Source organism: Solanum pennellii, chromosome 1 (genome assembly GCF_001406875.1).
Source record: "Solanum pennellii chromosome 1, SPENNV200".
Classification (NCBI taxonomy): domain Eukaryota; kingdom Viridiplantae; phylum Streptophyta; class Magnoliopsida; order Solanales; family Solanaceae; genus Solanum; species Solanum pennellii.
Window position 1 is genome coordinate 28643674 of NC_028637.1, and position 18186 is coordinate 28661859.

Consider the following 18186-nt stretch of genomic DNA (forward strand, 5'->3'; position numbering starts at 1 on the left):
CAACACTTAGACAAATTATATATCCTCAATAACAACACTTCAACAAATTACATATCCTCAACAACAATACTTCAACAAATTATATATCCGCAATAACAAGCTCAATATTGATCAATCACAAGTTCCACAGAAAGGTAATCAGAAGATCAGCAAAACATGATATCAAGTTCACTAATGATAAATATGTGCAATGCAATGGAATACAATGTCAAGTATAATGATGCATGTCTGACCTAGTGATACACACCCGTTGTCTCTCAGTCCGGGACCCATGGGGGGCGTATCTGTCCATGCATCTGTAGCGGCGCACAATACGACCCTCGATATTAGTAATCATCACGGCGCGCTATACGTCCCTCGAAATATAGTATCCATCGCGGCGCGCGATACGTCCTTCGAAATGGTACATCCTCTTTAAGTTCTCATTCTTTCTCAATGCACATAACCCTTGTCACAACCATGTCTTAAAATAATGCAAATGACAACAAATAAAGAGGATATGACCATTTTCATAACACTGCACAATTCACACCAACATCAACAATGATTCAACAAACTTTTCAAACGATTCTATATTATCAAAACATCACACACAATCAATTATTCACATTGCCTTTTATTACCCTTTGTTTTCATCATTAGAATTATTCAATGTGGACAAGTCAACCCATTACCAAGTCCATTACTCCCACACATATACCACAAGGAAATAAAAGCATTTCATACACTTAACAAGTGTTTAGAAATTCACTTGCCTCAAATGATCGAGTATTCACTCCATGACTTGAGCCTTTAATTTTCGTTGAACTTCCAACTCAAGCAATCTATTCATACAAATGCTCACGATAATATTTCGAAACTAACAACATTCATATAATTATGTGTCTAGCCTTGACCCAAAAAGTCACAAAGTCTAAAATCAAATTCTTAAGTTTCAATCTTGGACTTAGCAAATTTAATTTCCTTTATTTATTTAATAAAACTTAAGTAACTCTTAATTTATTTAAATAAATAATAATATTCATTTTCACCAGTCATAAATTATTTATAAAAATTAATAAAAGGATTAAACATAGAAAAATGACTAAAATTCATAAAACGACTAAGAGGGTCGTTAGAATATAAATATTCTCACTTATAAAGAATATGCATTCCATGTATTATGATCCTTATAGTGTAAATTAAACCTTACAATAATCAGTTTAAAAAGAAAGAAAAAAGGACTTTTTGTATTACATGTCAGATACTCCTTTCTGTCCGATTTTATGTAAAACCACTTTGATATCAATCTATCAAAAGAAAATATAACATCTGTTTATATTTGAAAATAATCAAGGTAGAAAATTTTTATTTTATCATTAGTGAGAAGTATTATAGTAACACAAATACTACAACGTATTTAAGACAATAAATTTTAGAATTTTGTGTTCCATGTAATGTCAAAGTAAACATGTCTTTGAAATATAAAATATATGAGGTACAAACATCATCATGTTTCAATTAAGAATAATTGATTAAAGAGGAAAGATTGTTACTTGAAATAAAAGAAACAAAGTATTTTTTTTAATTGTCTTAAGATTTAGTTGATAATTAAAGTACAAATATAAGTATATGAAATCACAAAACATATATAGATTTTGAAATGTATAGACCTTTTTGAGAAGCTAATATTCGAAAAGACAATAATGATTGTAGATAAAACCACATCAACAATTTTTATGAAATCTTGATTAAATCTTTATCATTTGGTTATTAGGATTTATCATCTCTTTTTTTCATCATTTAACTTTAATCTTTCTTCAGCTTCTTATTTGATAAAATTCAAAATAAATTTCCTACATAAACATAGCATAATTAAAAGTATCAATAATTATATAACCTCTTTGCTGTCAATTTATAATAATACAATAGGGACATATATGTTCACTCTCATATTGCTATTAATGAAAATTATAAAAGACTTGATAGAAATGAAGGATAAAATATGCATTTGAAAACAGTTTATAAATAATCTTACAAATACTTTGAGAAATAAAGATTGTAACATACAAAGAATTGCTAGTTTGAGATTCATAGTAGCTATGTTGGTTGACTACGTGAGCTTTAAATTTACTGTTGAGGGTTTGACCCTACCTTGTAATCCACTCCTCCATTTTCTCTTTCTCTAAATCCAATATATATTTTAAAATAAAGAAGAATTTCTAAATTGGAAAGTCACCAACAACAAGATGAAGTTTTTTTCTCTTGGGAGAATCAAGTAATTTGACTTATCAAAATTTATTTTTTTCGTTTTAGCTTTTTTGAGTGTACCAAAAAAAATTGATTTACAACATAAATTTGGACAATAGCAAAAATTAATGAATAATTATCTGGGGCCAACTATCAAAGCTAACAATATGTTAGTGCATTTATAAGAAAAAATATGAATTAGCTGGGATATTTATTATTTAAAATATATATAGTTAATAGTATTGTTTAAATAATTTATCCCTAAATATTTTTACAATGCAGTTTTGATATATAGTGATACTGGTTTCTTTTCTTATTTCTGGTAATTGTAAAATGGAATAAAGAACATATATTTGAAAAACTTAAATAAAAATTAGTGCATCTTGTACCAATTAGTGATAATTTAAATGCTTTCCAACACCTAATCACTTTAGAAAATATAATACATCTTTTGATATATTTTGTATCTACAAACTTATGTTTTTTATAAAAATAATCATATAAATTTTGATCAAACAAAACATTAGTGAAATTTCATAATTCTTTAAACATCAAAAGTAAAGAAAATTTAAAATGGAAAAAAGAGGAATTTTTGAAAAAGATGGAGTATCCCTTAGTTTGACTTGCTATGTCTAATAATTTGTATATGTCTTTGTAATTTCATATGTCATCGTCTTCTTCATTAGTAAAAATTATTTGATACTTAACCTGACATTCTGCATATGAAAATTGAATAATACATCGACGTAAATAAGAAATTGAATTTGAGAATTTGACAGCCATCTAACTCATGACGTCACACTACACATGACAACAACATATCTTCTTCAACTTTCTCCGTTTTTTAAAGAAAAGTTTTGAGTGGTTTTTGGAAGAACTAAATTAATTGGTGAATTGTCATCCAATTTTTTTCTTCTTAAAGTAGGCATATCTTGCATTAACGAATAGTTTTTTGATTGATAGAAATCTTATTTTGATTGAATATGAATTGAATGAATGGAGATAAGCTAATGCGAGTGTGTTAAAAATAAATAAGTGTTTTTTGTTCATTGTCATTTTCTTATAAAAGTCATGGCATATAAATTGTATTCACTTTCTTAAAATAATATTTTTTTTACGATATTAGTGTTTTGTAATGAAATTTTTCATTTTTTTCCCAAGTTGAATTTCGAAAATTTACTCACATTTTAAAAAAAGAACTTTTGATTTACTTTTTATATATATAAAAACACAAATGAAGCAACAAATTTAGTAAACACTATCGATGTTGGCCTTCTGCGCTACGTCTGGAGAAAGCACTATTGATGCAACGTTTCTAAGGGAACATGTTACTTGCACTATGGATTCTATAGCAACTGAAATCACAACAAATTCCTAAAATTTATTCAAACCCTATGTCTATATAATTTATGTAGAATCAAGGAACTGACATAATTCTAGGGACCTAATGGATGAAAGGAACCCACTAGTTAAATATCATATCCTTGGTGAACAAATCTAATGAGAAGTCTTTTGAATTTTGGGGCTAAAACATAAATAACATTATTGCTTGTTCTTGAAAGAAACTGGAACCTCATACTCTTTCTATTAGTAAAAGGACGTAGCTTAAGCATCAAAGGATGTAGCTTAATTGCCTGAATGAATAAGGAAACGACAGAAAAAAACTAACATAAAAGTTGATGAAGGACATTAACTATGGTATTCACAGGCCATCGTTTGAACTATCGGCTGTCAGAGGAGGTCATGATTTTAGCTCACGGGGTTTATAACTTGGATAATGGTATCCCAAGAGTTAGACTCTTAGTGCATTGGACGGGGTTTTCAGCAGTTATATCAGTGTACTGTTCATCATGTTCTCTTCATCATTAGTACTTGGTCACTTCATTCACCTTAACTATTTTAATATATTTCGGTATTTATATTCTTGCTTATATTATGTAATTGCTCAGTTACACTTTGTTCTTCTCATATATATTTTTCGTCTTAGTATCTATATCCTGCATGCTCAATACATTCAAAGTACTTTCTCATACTCTGTGCTACATCATTTTATGATATAAGTTTAGGTACTCAGCATCCAGATCACGCTTAAAATCGATTCTCCGTGCACATTCAGCAACTTCAACGGTAAGTCGTCATATTTCAAGGACAATAGACATGCTTTCATTTTTGTCATTGTTTTTAGTTTCAATTTTATTAGAGTTAGTTTGGGGCATGTCCCATCAACTAAACTCATTTAGAGGCTTTTCCGACAGAGTAGTAGATTCAGCTTGAGTTGTTATGTGGTTGTTGCAGTTATCATAAACCCTAGTTTACTTCACTTATATTTAGTGCATTTAGGTTTTTCTCCATTTTCAGGTATCCTTTATTGTAGTTTCCGCACAATACATGTTTTACTTAAGTATTTCAGTATTTTAATGATATGCCAGATTCACCGTTAGCTTTGGGTCACTCATGATGCTAGGTCCCGTGTTATGTCTAGGGGGTAGCCTTGGAGTGTAACAATTGGTGTCCAGTTTTGGAATTGTATTTTTTTCAAATTATATAGCTTTGTGCTTGTGACTTAAATGATTTGGAAGGGTTTCTGTTGTATATAGTATTTTTTGTTTTACTTTGCTTTTTTCTATTTCTTTTATTAGTATTATTTAACTTAAGTTCTACCCTTGTACTAACTACATTACCTTCTCTGTACGGGTTGTCTTACATACTAGCGATTATAGTAGGTGCCATTAGACTCAAAAAGTCAGGTCGTAGCAGGACTTTTGTTGAGGCAAGTGGAGAACGGGTTAACAAAAAAGGAGATGTCATGGCTCCAAGGGTTACTTTTTGAGAGACTAGGTTTAAGGAATTGTTGAAAGGATAGTGTAATTTTTCAATATCTTTTATAATATGAGTCAATTTTGATAAAATTAAAAATATCGGTCAATTTTAATAGCATTGGTGTTTGAATTGGTTTTCTCAATAATCAGTTGAACAATTCAAATGGTCAAGAATTCATCAGGTGTTGTGTCAAATCAATAGAGTAACATAAAATAATATATTAAAAAGCATTTAAAAGTGAGAACCTATATATAAAATCTTGTTCAAGAATATCAGGTGCAAACTATATGTATATAAATCAGTTAATTATAAACTCATGAATTTCAAAATATTAAATGTTTATCGGCAAATATAGTTTTAAAATTTTGATATTTTTTATACCTCAATAGCTAAATTATATTTTAAATCATATAAAACATATTGTATAAAAAATTATATTGAGATTTACTTAATAATTTAAGTCCAACAAAATCTTTTCCTACAAAATTAAATACTTGTAAATTATGAATTGGATACTAATTTAATTTGTTCATATGGTTATATTTCTATTAGAAACTTCTATCACAAAATTATTATGACGTTGATATAAATTTAGAAAAAGCATGCATATGTCTTCGAATTTATTCATTGTTATAGATAATATTTGGTTTAATAAATTTTAGAAACATATTTTATGAGCGTCACGATCCAAATCGAGTCGTGAGTGGTACCCGCACTTAACTATCTAGGTGGGCAAACCAATGAATTCAACCTTAAATTATATTATACAAGAATAATGCGGGAGCTCAAAATCTAATATCATTTCCCAAAATCTGAAATGCATCATAACAAGGACATCTAATCTCCAATTAATAAGTTTAAGAATATAAAAGAAATCATAGTAAATGAATAAAATAGTTTATGTCCGAAAACTAAGGACATCATGCCATGAACAAAAGAATTTAACAAGCTATTGAATGAGTAGCTAACCCTGGAACCTTATATGCTGGAGGTTGACTGGAGCTGAGGAAAATTTGAAGTCATTGGTACACTCGATACACTTCATAAAAGGAAAAAAAAAGAAGAAAAACACAAGTAGGGCTCACTACTGGGCAACATGTATTGAGTAGGTATCCTCGGCCAACCCAAAATAGAAGCTAATATACAATGAATAATAGTATTAACTCAACTATAGAACTTATGATAAACAACAAACAAAATGAACAAGTGTTAACAACATTAAAGTAAGTATATAATTAGTCAACAATATCAATATCATCAATGGGGAATTGAGTTTTTTAAGAATGAGTACATTCCGTTAATTCAATATGTATTTCCTTTAATAATGTTTTGTCAGAACGTGACACTTCGATTTAAGAATACCGTGTCGAAACATGACACTCTGATCCAAGAATATCATTTTGAAACGTGACACTCCGATCCAAAAATACCATGTCAGAACGTGACACACCGATCCAAAAATACTGTGTCGGAATGTGACACTTCTATCCAAGAATACCATGTCGGAACGTGGAACTTCGATCCAATCATACCATTAACTTATCATCTATTATAACCACTTTCCATTAATTGATAATATTTTATCATGTCTTCTTTATTCAAGGCATCATCTTGATAAGAGAGTCCAAGAATATAAATTTCATGGTCTGGAATTTCAGACCAATCACAAAATACACAACCAAGCCACACGATCAAGTATATAGATAAATTCACAATATCATTCAATGCATATCAATCACTAAATAGCATAAAATATAACGTACCTTTACCGAATAACGAAAGTCAAGCAAGCTACTGCTCCGATGCATTTTCTCTTCGCCATGCCTCATAACGTTTTCAATCTATCAAGTATGTAATGTTCGTAAACAAACACACTCAATTTTACAATCAAGTTCCTAATCCTAATGCTAATAACCAGATCAAGATCATTCGTATTCGCTAAATTTCAAGTCAAGGGTTAAATCACAATTCCTACATTACATGCCTAATGCCTTAATATTTAATTATCTATCTCAATATATCAAAACTTAATTATATTATTATAACAAAACAAACACTTGCAAACACAAATTCATGATCATCCAAAAACATATATTCATCAACCCTTAAAATATTTAGTTATCATTAAGCCATTACTATCCGACAAAATATTATACCTTAAGTCCGTAAAGGACTAAATTGCACTGTAGTTGTCAAAATTTCACAAGTTAATCCAAGTTAATCCAAGTGACCATTTCCGTTCCACCCACATTACTATGTTAACCATTTTCTTTATTATATGCCAATGTAACCCTACCGATTCATAATTCAATAATAATAATAATAATAATAATAATAATTCAAAAACCATTTCTTTCCAACTCAATATATAATAATATGTTATAGCCTAGAACTAAAACATCAACTGACTTAGTTTCATAAATGTAGTTATATATAAAAATAGTTGTATCAGGCACTTAATTTCTTAAAGAAACTATAACAAATAAAATATGCAAACCCACCATTGTCATCAAGTCACTTACGTTAACTTGAGTTATTAAAAAAAACATTTATCCATACCCCTTAACATTATCCTGCCAATATCAATCTGAATCAGTTTACGATCATTGAGAAGGAACATTATTTAATAATTAGATACACACAATTCAATATATTGATGTTGCACAGAAACCAATTCTCCAATTCCAAACCTCCTTTAAACTAAATAATAGTGATACTATACTCATGAAACCATCAAAATTGGCAAGGCATATATTTCAATAAAAAAAAAATTGTTTACCTGTGATAATCTTTTTGTTCTATACTTTGTTTTGGGATAGAAATTATAATAACCTCCCTTTAATACAATTTAACTTTTATTACCCTAATAGTATACCTAATTAATTATAAAAATATTAAAAGTGATCCACTATTAATTTTAATGTTATTTTCTTTAATCACCAATTGAATAAATTATTTAAACTATCCTATTAATCCTATTATTGCAATTACGAATAGTCCAAAGCACTCATTTAAAGTCTATCGGAAAGTATCTTATGAAATTAAAACATGTAGTACCCAAAATGACCAAAAGGATCGTTACATTAGATATCAATTTACCCATCGTTCGTCCTCGAACGATCAAAGGAAGGTGAGGGTAATAAAGGATAGCTCCTCAACGATTATTTCAAAATATTTGTACCCAATGTCTCTTCTCCAAAAGTATCACACCAACAAAATGGAAATTTACACCTCTGTTCATCTAATGCCTCAAATTGGGTCATCTCAATATCTAATGATAACTATTATTGCATGTAAGCTCAACTCACCGATTCTTCCACTAGACATTGACACAACCATCAGAACAGGTATTTTCTAATATAACCATGATAAAATCCTTAATCGATGTTGGTTGCAATCAGGAGTGAACCTAAAAAAACTACCACAAACCCGTAATTCATCAACCGTCACAGAACTTATCGCGATTACATTATCACAAAATAATATTTTCTTGAGCTTAAGCTATAATAGTATGATCTTTAGACATCAAGTAATCATTAAGGAAAATCGAACTCATCTAATACAAGAATGGAAATAATCAAGTAAACACCATCGAGGGATACACCCGAGCATCAGGAACCTCTAACAACGCTGTCGAAATGCTTAATTAGTATCTATTATAGACAAAACTTAAGAATGAAAACGAAAATAAAAAAAAACAAAACCCCATGGTCTCCACATTCCATTACACATAGCTAAAACATGATACCGATGATGAGACAAATCTTAAGTCTATCGAAAAATTATAAATTTTCATGTTAGCTCTCCTATAAATTCTCATAAGCAAAGTGGTACATGTAGAACCACTCAAATACTTCAAATACACCAAGAAAACATTAAATATATCATATCGAAACTAACCAAGGTTGAATAACTCTAAATACTCCCCCTATAGTGTCCATATCAAACAATTTTATTCATCTGACTATATCTCGTTGATTTGCAAGCTGCCCACAATCACCAATTTAGTCTCTATTATAATTGTCCATACACTTTGTTTATCAACCCTACTTCCACTGAAGTAAACATTTTAATACTTACAAAACGTCATAAACATGCCGATCCTCTACGTTACTCCAAAATCATCAAAAGTATCAAAATATTCTTATCGAATACATGTTCAAACTATGAATATCTCTCTTTCTATTTAAGTATTTCATGAAACACGAGTCCCAAACAAGGCTAATAACACTAATTTCAAATGTGGTAGTGTCTTTCCATCAAGATAAAACTATTAAAATACACTCAACGTCAACTTCACACCACTTCCACATACCATGCTTTAGCTACCATTCTAAATCATCACATACCTCATGCCAACAGTTAGGAAAGTTCTTGGTCACTCAATTTTTAGTATATTATAAGCTTATAAACTCTGTTCACCATCAAATGTCTATTTGAAGCATCTTGAAATTCTATGTAGTCCCATCAAATAAGGAGTACTAATCCAACTCTAAATTCTTAATAACCATGTAGAATTATATCTCACCTTGAACATTATTCTTAAATCATTTATCATAAAATTTGACCCCACGTAAAGACTAATTTTTTCATACCTCACTGTTTGCCACCTAAATAAAAACTCGATCTTTATAAAAGTCAACGATAACCTTCTAGTAAGTATGTACCGAACTAGATCACATTTCACATTCATATCTAAATTCTTAGGCAAAAATCAATACAACCTTCAACTACACCTCAATGGTTTATACGATTGTTCTTATTCCTTCACTTTTCTCAAATTTTTCTCACGATTCATAATTCTAAATATCTCGACCGCTTAATATATCAGCCTCTTATTTTTCTAGCTTGCTTACCGATCTAATCCATATACCAACAACCTGTGACGTTTTATTTCACACTCTAAATCGAAACTCTGAGGGAAACCCTTCCTTATATCCTCTAACAATCAAAAGTAACAAACTTTATGATCCTAACACAAGCATAAGTTCTTTCACATGCTTGATACCGATGCAATCAATCATTTATTACCTTAATATTCATATCTTGATAAAATATATCAAAAGGAATGCAGACTTATAATGAAAATTTTCAATTGTAAATTCAACTATGTAATCCAAGGCCCTTATCTATCTACATTTTCTTATACTTTGAAGGCTTTTATGAATTCATGTATCTTAGTTTATCATTGATCTCCACTCTATCGATCTTGTCATATCCTTGACTAAAAATCCAACCACACTCATTACAAAATTCAACACTATAACAAAACCTACCACCCCTCTCGAAAGTCCTTGGATCAGAGAAAATATTCCTGATCTCACCTATTTCACAAGGCTACACTACCTCCAACTAATTTTTATTTTATTTTTTATGATGACTCCATCTTATTTAAATTCTATTTGATTGGTGTCCCATTATCTCCTAAAACTTTTCATAAAATTGTGTTACTCACCAAATAATAGAAAATCACAATCTTTGATACTCATAAGTCATTTTTGACATACAAAATTCGTTTAACCAACCGTCTGTATCCTATAGTTTCCTCTCAAACACAATCCATCGGTAACTCTTATTATCATCATACTAAGCCTGGTCATCACCACAAAATCAACATTTTCATTTATATGACACCTTGAACTCTGTTATAACAATGAAATTTAAAGGACTAACACAATTTTATACACACTTTCTTACTAAAATCTTCATTTTACTTCACCCCAATATACTTACTAGGACTTTCTTTCCCTATAAATTTGTCATTCTAGTATCAACTCTGCCCTTTGAAGCTTAAGATAAAATAATCAGTCCTCATTCAGAAGCCTCAAGATACATTTAACAATCTAATGCATTAATATGGTACCCCAGATCTGCAACTAAAAACTTCCTTAAAACAATGCCAAATCCAAGCGCACGTAGTAATAAACTAGTTTTTTTTTGAAATATCAATTATCTAAACATGTCATAACACAATAACTCCTTAGACAGTTAGTATTCACACTTTACAATTGACTTATTCATTTCCACATAACATTATTACCACACCTTAAAAGTTCGTTATATGCCTCACTAGAACACATCTTACCTATCGAGAAGATGTACACCAATAGGCAACATATTTCTATCTATTGAATCGATCCATAAGATAATTAAATTCATTTTTAGATTAGGTCGATGAAAAAAATAACACACATCATAACTTTAACTAGTAAGCATCGATATTTTTGTAGTAGTCGTATCATGACCCTTTTATTTATGTGCACTTAATCAAAAAAATCGTAGTAGAGATTCTTCCCTCAAATTGACTCAACAAAACTTTATTATTCACTAAGCAACCCAGATATCTTATGAGAAGTACTTTACTAACTATATTTTTTAAAGTAATGGTATTCATTATCTAGCTGTCCTTTACGATTTTTGTTTTTTTGAATGTTGTCACCTTGGCATTGTCATCTTACTTCACCCCATCTACCTCATATCTCTTAAGATGCAGAGAATATACTTATACATGAAGAAGCCAAAAAAATGCTATCAAAGTCATAGTTAGTGTCATTACCGGCAGGATTCAACATGAGACTGTCACCATATTTTTGCATCTTCCCATATTTAGTAAGTCATAAACTCAACTTCCAATCGCTCTATCATATCCATCTTATGAAACAACAGTAATGAAAAACAATAAGAAAATTATAAGCATCTTCATATCCCATACCCACGAAGAATTGGAGTTTCAACTTTAAAAACTTAATAAAAAGATTATACTAGTCACTAGTAATAACATGTCTATACTGAATCATGGAAACATATCTATTTTTAAGGACACATACTCTTTTACTGGTGTAGGTATTTCAAAATTTTCTACTCTAATACTAACTGTATGTGAATATAGTGAAAAAAATTCAGATACCTATTTGATAAGCCTAGATACAAATTGGATTCAAGTAGTAGCACGAAAGAAAGAAGGAATGAAGTTTTCCTAAAGTCCTATAGCCTCTCGAAGAAAAGTAAATGCGTCCCTCTACCGTTCCGCAAGACTCTACTAGACTTTTCCTTATGTGATGAGATCACTGAACCTAACGCTCTAATACCAAGTTGTTCACGACCCAAATCGAGTCGTGAGTGGCACCCACACTTAACTACCTAGGCGGACGAACCAACGAATTCAACCTTAAATTATATTATAAAAGAATAATGCGGAAGCTCAAACTCAAATATCTTTTTCCAAAACCTGAAAGTCATCACAACAAGGACATCTAATCTCCAATTACTAAGTTTAAGAATATCAAAAACACCAAAGTAAATGAATAAAATAATTTCTGTCCAAAAATTAAGGACATCATGCCATGAACAAGAGAATCTAACAAGCTCTTGAATTAATAGCTCACCCTGGAATCTGATATGCTGGAGGTTGACTAGAGCTGAGGGAAATTTGAAGTCATTGGTACACTCGCTGCACTTCATAAAAGGAAAACAAAGAAAAACACAAGTAGGGTTCACTACGGGGCATCATGTACTGAGTAGGTATCATCGGCCAACCCAAAATAGAAAGTAATATACAATGAGTAATAGTATGAACTCAACTATTGAACTTAACATGTAATAAACAACAAATAAAATGAACAAGTGTTAACAAGACTAAAGTACGTATATAATAAGTCAACAATATCAATATCATCCATAAGGACTCATGCCTCCAACCAAACCATTTGGGGAATTGAGTTCTTTAAGATTGAGTACATTCCTTTAATTCAATATGTTTTTCCATAAATACTATCGTGTCGGAATGTGACACTCCAATCAAAAAATACCGTGTCGGAACGTGACTCTCCTATCCAAGAATATCATGTGAGAATGAGAAACTCCGATCCAAATATACCGTGTCAGAACGTGACACTCCGATCCAAAAATACTGTGTGGGAACATGGCACTCTGATCCAAGAATATTGTGTTGGAACGTGACACTCCGATCCAATCATACTATTAATTTATCATTTATTATCACAATTTTAAATTCATTGGTAATAATTCATCAAGCCTTCTTTATTCAAGGCATCACTTCGATAAAAGAGTTCAAGAATATAAATTTCAGGATCTCAGAATTTTAGACCAATCAGAGAACACACAACCAAGCCACACGATCTAGTACATAGAAAAATTCAAAATATCATTCAATGCATATCAATTACTATTAACAGTTTACTATCAAATAGCATAAACCATAAACTACCTCCACCGAAGAATCGAAGTCAATCAAGCTACTTCTCCGATGCATTTTCTCTTTTTCATGCCTCATAATGTTTTCAATCTATCAAATATGTAATGTTCGTAAACAAACACACTCAATTTTATAATCAAGTTCCTAATCCTATTGCCAATGAAAAGGTCAAGATCACTCATATTTGCTAATAATCAAGTCAATGGTTAAATATCAATTCCTACGTTACATACGTAATATCTTCGTATTTAATTACCTATCTCGATATATAAAAACTTAATTATATTATTATAACAAAACAAACACTTGCAAACACAGATTCATGTTTATATAACAACAAATAGTCATCAATCCTTAAATACATAGTTATAATTAAGTCATTACTGCCTGACAAAATATTATACTTTAAGTCCGTAAAGGACCACATTGCACTGCAGTTGTCAAAAATTCACAAGTTAATCCAAGTGACCATTTCCGTTCCACCCACATACTATGTTAACCATTTTTTTTACTCTATGCCAATGTAACCCTACCAACTGATAATTCAATAATAATAATAATAATAATAATAATAATCTATAAACCATTTCATTCCAACTTAATATATAATAATATGTCTTAGCCTAGAACTAGAACATCAACTGACTTAGTTTCATATATATATTTATACATAAAAATAGTAGTATCAAGAACTTAATTTCTTAAAGAAACTATAACAAATAAAATATGAAAACCCAACATTGTCATCACGTTATATAAGGTAACTTGAGTTAAAAAAAAATAACCATCCATCCATACCCCTTAACATTATCCTGCCAATATCAATCTCAATTAGTTTACAATCATTAGGACGGACCATTATTTAATAATTTTAATACACCCAATTCAATAAATTGATGTTGTACAGAAACCAATTCTTCAATTCCAAACCTCCTTTAAAGTAAATAATAATAATAATAATAATAATAATAATAATAATAATAATAATAATAATAATATATTCATGCAACCATCAACATTGGCAAGCACTAGATTTCAATAAGAAAAATTGTTTACCTGCGATAATCTTGTTGTTCTATCCTTTAAGGGTTTGTGCGGCACATACTTTGTTTTGGGATAGAAACTATAATAACCTCCCTTTAATACAATTTAACTTTTATTACCCTAATTGTATACCTAACTAATTATAAAAATAGTATAAGTTACCCGCTATTAATTTTAATGTTATTTTCTTTAATCACCAACTAAATAAATTATTAAAATTATCCTATTAATCATATTATTGTAATTACGAATAGTCCAAAGCACTCATTTCAAGCCTAACAAAAAGTATCTTATGAAACAAAAAGCTCTAGTACCCAAAACGACCAAAAGGGTCGTTACAATTAGTTTTTCCCTTATACGCATATTGTTCACTATTATTAGGTTGAAATGGATATAAAAATGAAGTGTAGGTTTTAGAGCTATTTATTTTTTCATGAACATGAGATTTTTAATCATGGTCGTGTATATGTTTAAAAGTTAAAGTGAATTTTACATATAATCAACTCTTTTTTAGGTTGGTATATTCAGAGGCGTAAGAAAAAGAGGAACAGTGAAGTGGTTTAGTGACCAAAAAGGATTCAGTCTTCTCCGTATTATAATTGTTATGAGCTTTTTGTTCATCAATCTAGTATAGGATCTAATGAGTTTCATAGTTTAAGTGACGGTTAAACGGTTGAACCGATGTGGAATCTGGGAATGATTGTCATACGAAGGCTACCAATGTTGCCGGCCCAGATGGTGCTCTTATAAAAAGAGGATTCCGTGATCGCAGAGGGGGTGGAACTGATTCCTATAGTGGTAGTGGTTTATATATATTTTTAGGTGGAAAATTTTTGGTGGAGAAGGTTGTTAGGTTGGCAGCAGGTGGTATGGAGGTGATGGTTGATATGACGGTGGTGGTTGGAGGTATGGTGGAGGTGGCGATGGATATAATGATGGTGGTAGAGGAGGAAGTGGGTGTTACAAGTGTGGCGAAGATTGTCATTTCACAAGTGAATGTTGCAAAGGTTGTGGATATGGCAGGGGGACTGGTGGTGGGAGATATAGTTGAATGACAATGTAGGCGGAGGTGGTGGGAATGATAATTATATAAAGGATGTCAATATTACCAACCCTTCTTCCCCTAACATGTAACAACAACAGCAACGCCACCTCCACCTCCTCCGTCGTTCAACCATATTTACCACCACCATAGCTGGCATATCCATAACCTTGACTACATTTCCTTGAAAATGACCAGCATACTTACACTTGTATTACCCAGTTCCTCCTCTACCACCACCACCTCCACCATACCTCCCACCACGATCGCCATATCAACCATCACCATCTTAATGCTATCTACCTCCATAACCACCTTCACCACAACCATATATCCCACCTCAATATCAATTCCCACAACCACCACCATATAAATCACGCCCACCACCTCTACAATAACGACGTCCTCCTTTGAAATAAGCACCATCTAGACCGATTACATTAAAGGCCATAGTACGACCATCATACCCAGATTGCACATTGAGTTCAACAACTTCAACATCATTTAAAATATGAAAACCTTCACACCTATACTGGATTTATTATCAGAGAGCTCATTGCCATCATTATCAGAAGTAACAAAACTGAATCCATTTTGCTCACTAAATCAATTCACTGTTTCGTTGTTCTGACGTCCCTGAATACACTAACACTTCAAGGTATAGAATAGAATTATTATACCTTTGATTCTAGATAAAGAGATAAGGAGATTCAAAAAATCATTTGGTTAAGCACACGATATCTTTTTTCATGAAAAAAAGGGTACGAAAGTGGTACTACCTTATAATTTATGTGTTGGTGTTGCACATAAACAAAATAGGAAAAGATTGTATTAATGTTCCTACACTCTTATTTAAGTTAAATCACTTTGTTCTAGTTATATTTTTCTTTTCTTCCAAATATTAAATTAATGAACTATACCTAAGAGATGTATTTCTCATATGGTGGACTATCATAGTTATATATGAATACATATTTTTAAGTTATTTCCATGTATGATATTATGAAAAAAATTTAAAATATAAAATAAAAAGACTCTATCCTATTTCTCCCCCTATTTCTATAGCTCTGATGCTTTACAAGAGGTTTTGCAACTTTTCTGAACATTAGTCGTATAGGATTGAACCCTTTTGTGATCCATTGTTAATTTGATTCACGGTGGCTTGGATCCTACTTGAGATTTTGTTTATATTTAGCACTCCACCGGGAAATACTCGTCATCACAACAAACGACTATAAAAGGGGAAAAGAAACTTGAACTTAGTCATTTTGCTGCAATATGCGCCTAACATCATCTACCGAAGATTTTATGTGTTTCATACCACATGATGTACATTCAACAACCTTATTATTAGAACACTTCTAACAGAAAGAAGACTAGGAGATAGAAAATAAAAACAAGATTTTTCACGCCATGTGGTAGCCCTAAAAAAGTAATTCTCACTTAAATGATATATATTAAAGAAACTGAATAGTTTCCTTTGATTCAACAACAAATACTTTCACATGGATAAGCAATAAAGAGTTAGAACAGTGATGAATAAAGGAAGTGAAAAGATAGGAGTTACGTTACCTTGGTTGAGTGATACATCTTGTATGAGAAGAAGAGATGAGAACGTGGGAATAAGGAGCTTGTACAACGTACAGGAGAATGAGGAGTAGTGTAACATTAAGTCGTGAACAAGGAGGAAACATAGTAAGAAGAAATAAAAGTGAGCCAAAGAGGAAATTGAAGATAGCTTTTATAGATAAGGTTAATGAATGTGGGCTTTACCGTAGTCAGATTAGGTTGGGCTTGGCCAAAAAATTATTTTCAATTGCTGATTATAAATAAAATGGCCTATATGACCAAAAAATAGATCTTTATAAACAGGATTTTAAGTGTAATTTAGGAAGTTATAGAAATATTAAATATGATAAAGAAATTTCAATCATGTAATATTTTCAAAACGGTTAAAATATGAAATTTCCATGATTTTCGTGAGTTCCTCATATAGAAAATACCTTCACCCCCCTTCACAACTACTTATATTCAGATTGTGTAGGAATATAAGAAATTTAAATTCCATCTATTTTAGAAAATGATAAGAGATTTATTGATCACCAAAGATGAAGTAAACTTGAAAAGTTTTCTAGCTCCTCCTAATTTTTGAGGACAATATGAATATATTTTTTTGATTCTCTCAATGAACTCCCAATATGCATAATGACCAAGGACGATTTACTCTTAAACTATCAAAGTCTAATGCATCGTTATCAAGAAAATCTAAAGAAATTATGTGTAACGACCTGTTTAGTCGTTTTGAGCTGCAGATTTTATTTCTGGAAAAACTGGCTGAGACGACGGAACCCACGACGAACCGTCATGGGCACGACGGACCGTCGAGGGAGTCTCGTTCTAAAACACTTAGAATTCTGAAATTTGGGTACTGAAATCGACTCTCTGAACTTCGTAACGGAATGGCAGGACGGACCGTCACAGGCGTGACGGGCCGTCACAGACTCTTGGTAAAAAATCTAGTCTCTGAACTCTGTGACGGAGCAGCAGGACGGACCGTCGTAGGCACGACGGCCCGTCACAGGCTGCATAATCCCAGGCTGGGTCGGATTCTGCTTAGTAATTTAAGGGGCGTTTTTGACTATTCCTGCTTTAATTATAAAGTTAGAGGGTTAATGTTAATAAGTCTAATTACTTGGAGGTTAAAAGAGGTAACCTTGAGTTAATTAGTGGGATATTATTTCCATCTTTATACTTAATTATATGCTAATTAGGGTAAAAGAAAGAGGGTTGGAATAAGAAAAACAAAAAGAACAAAGAGAGAAAGAGAGGGTTGAAC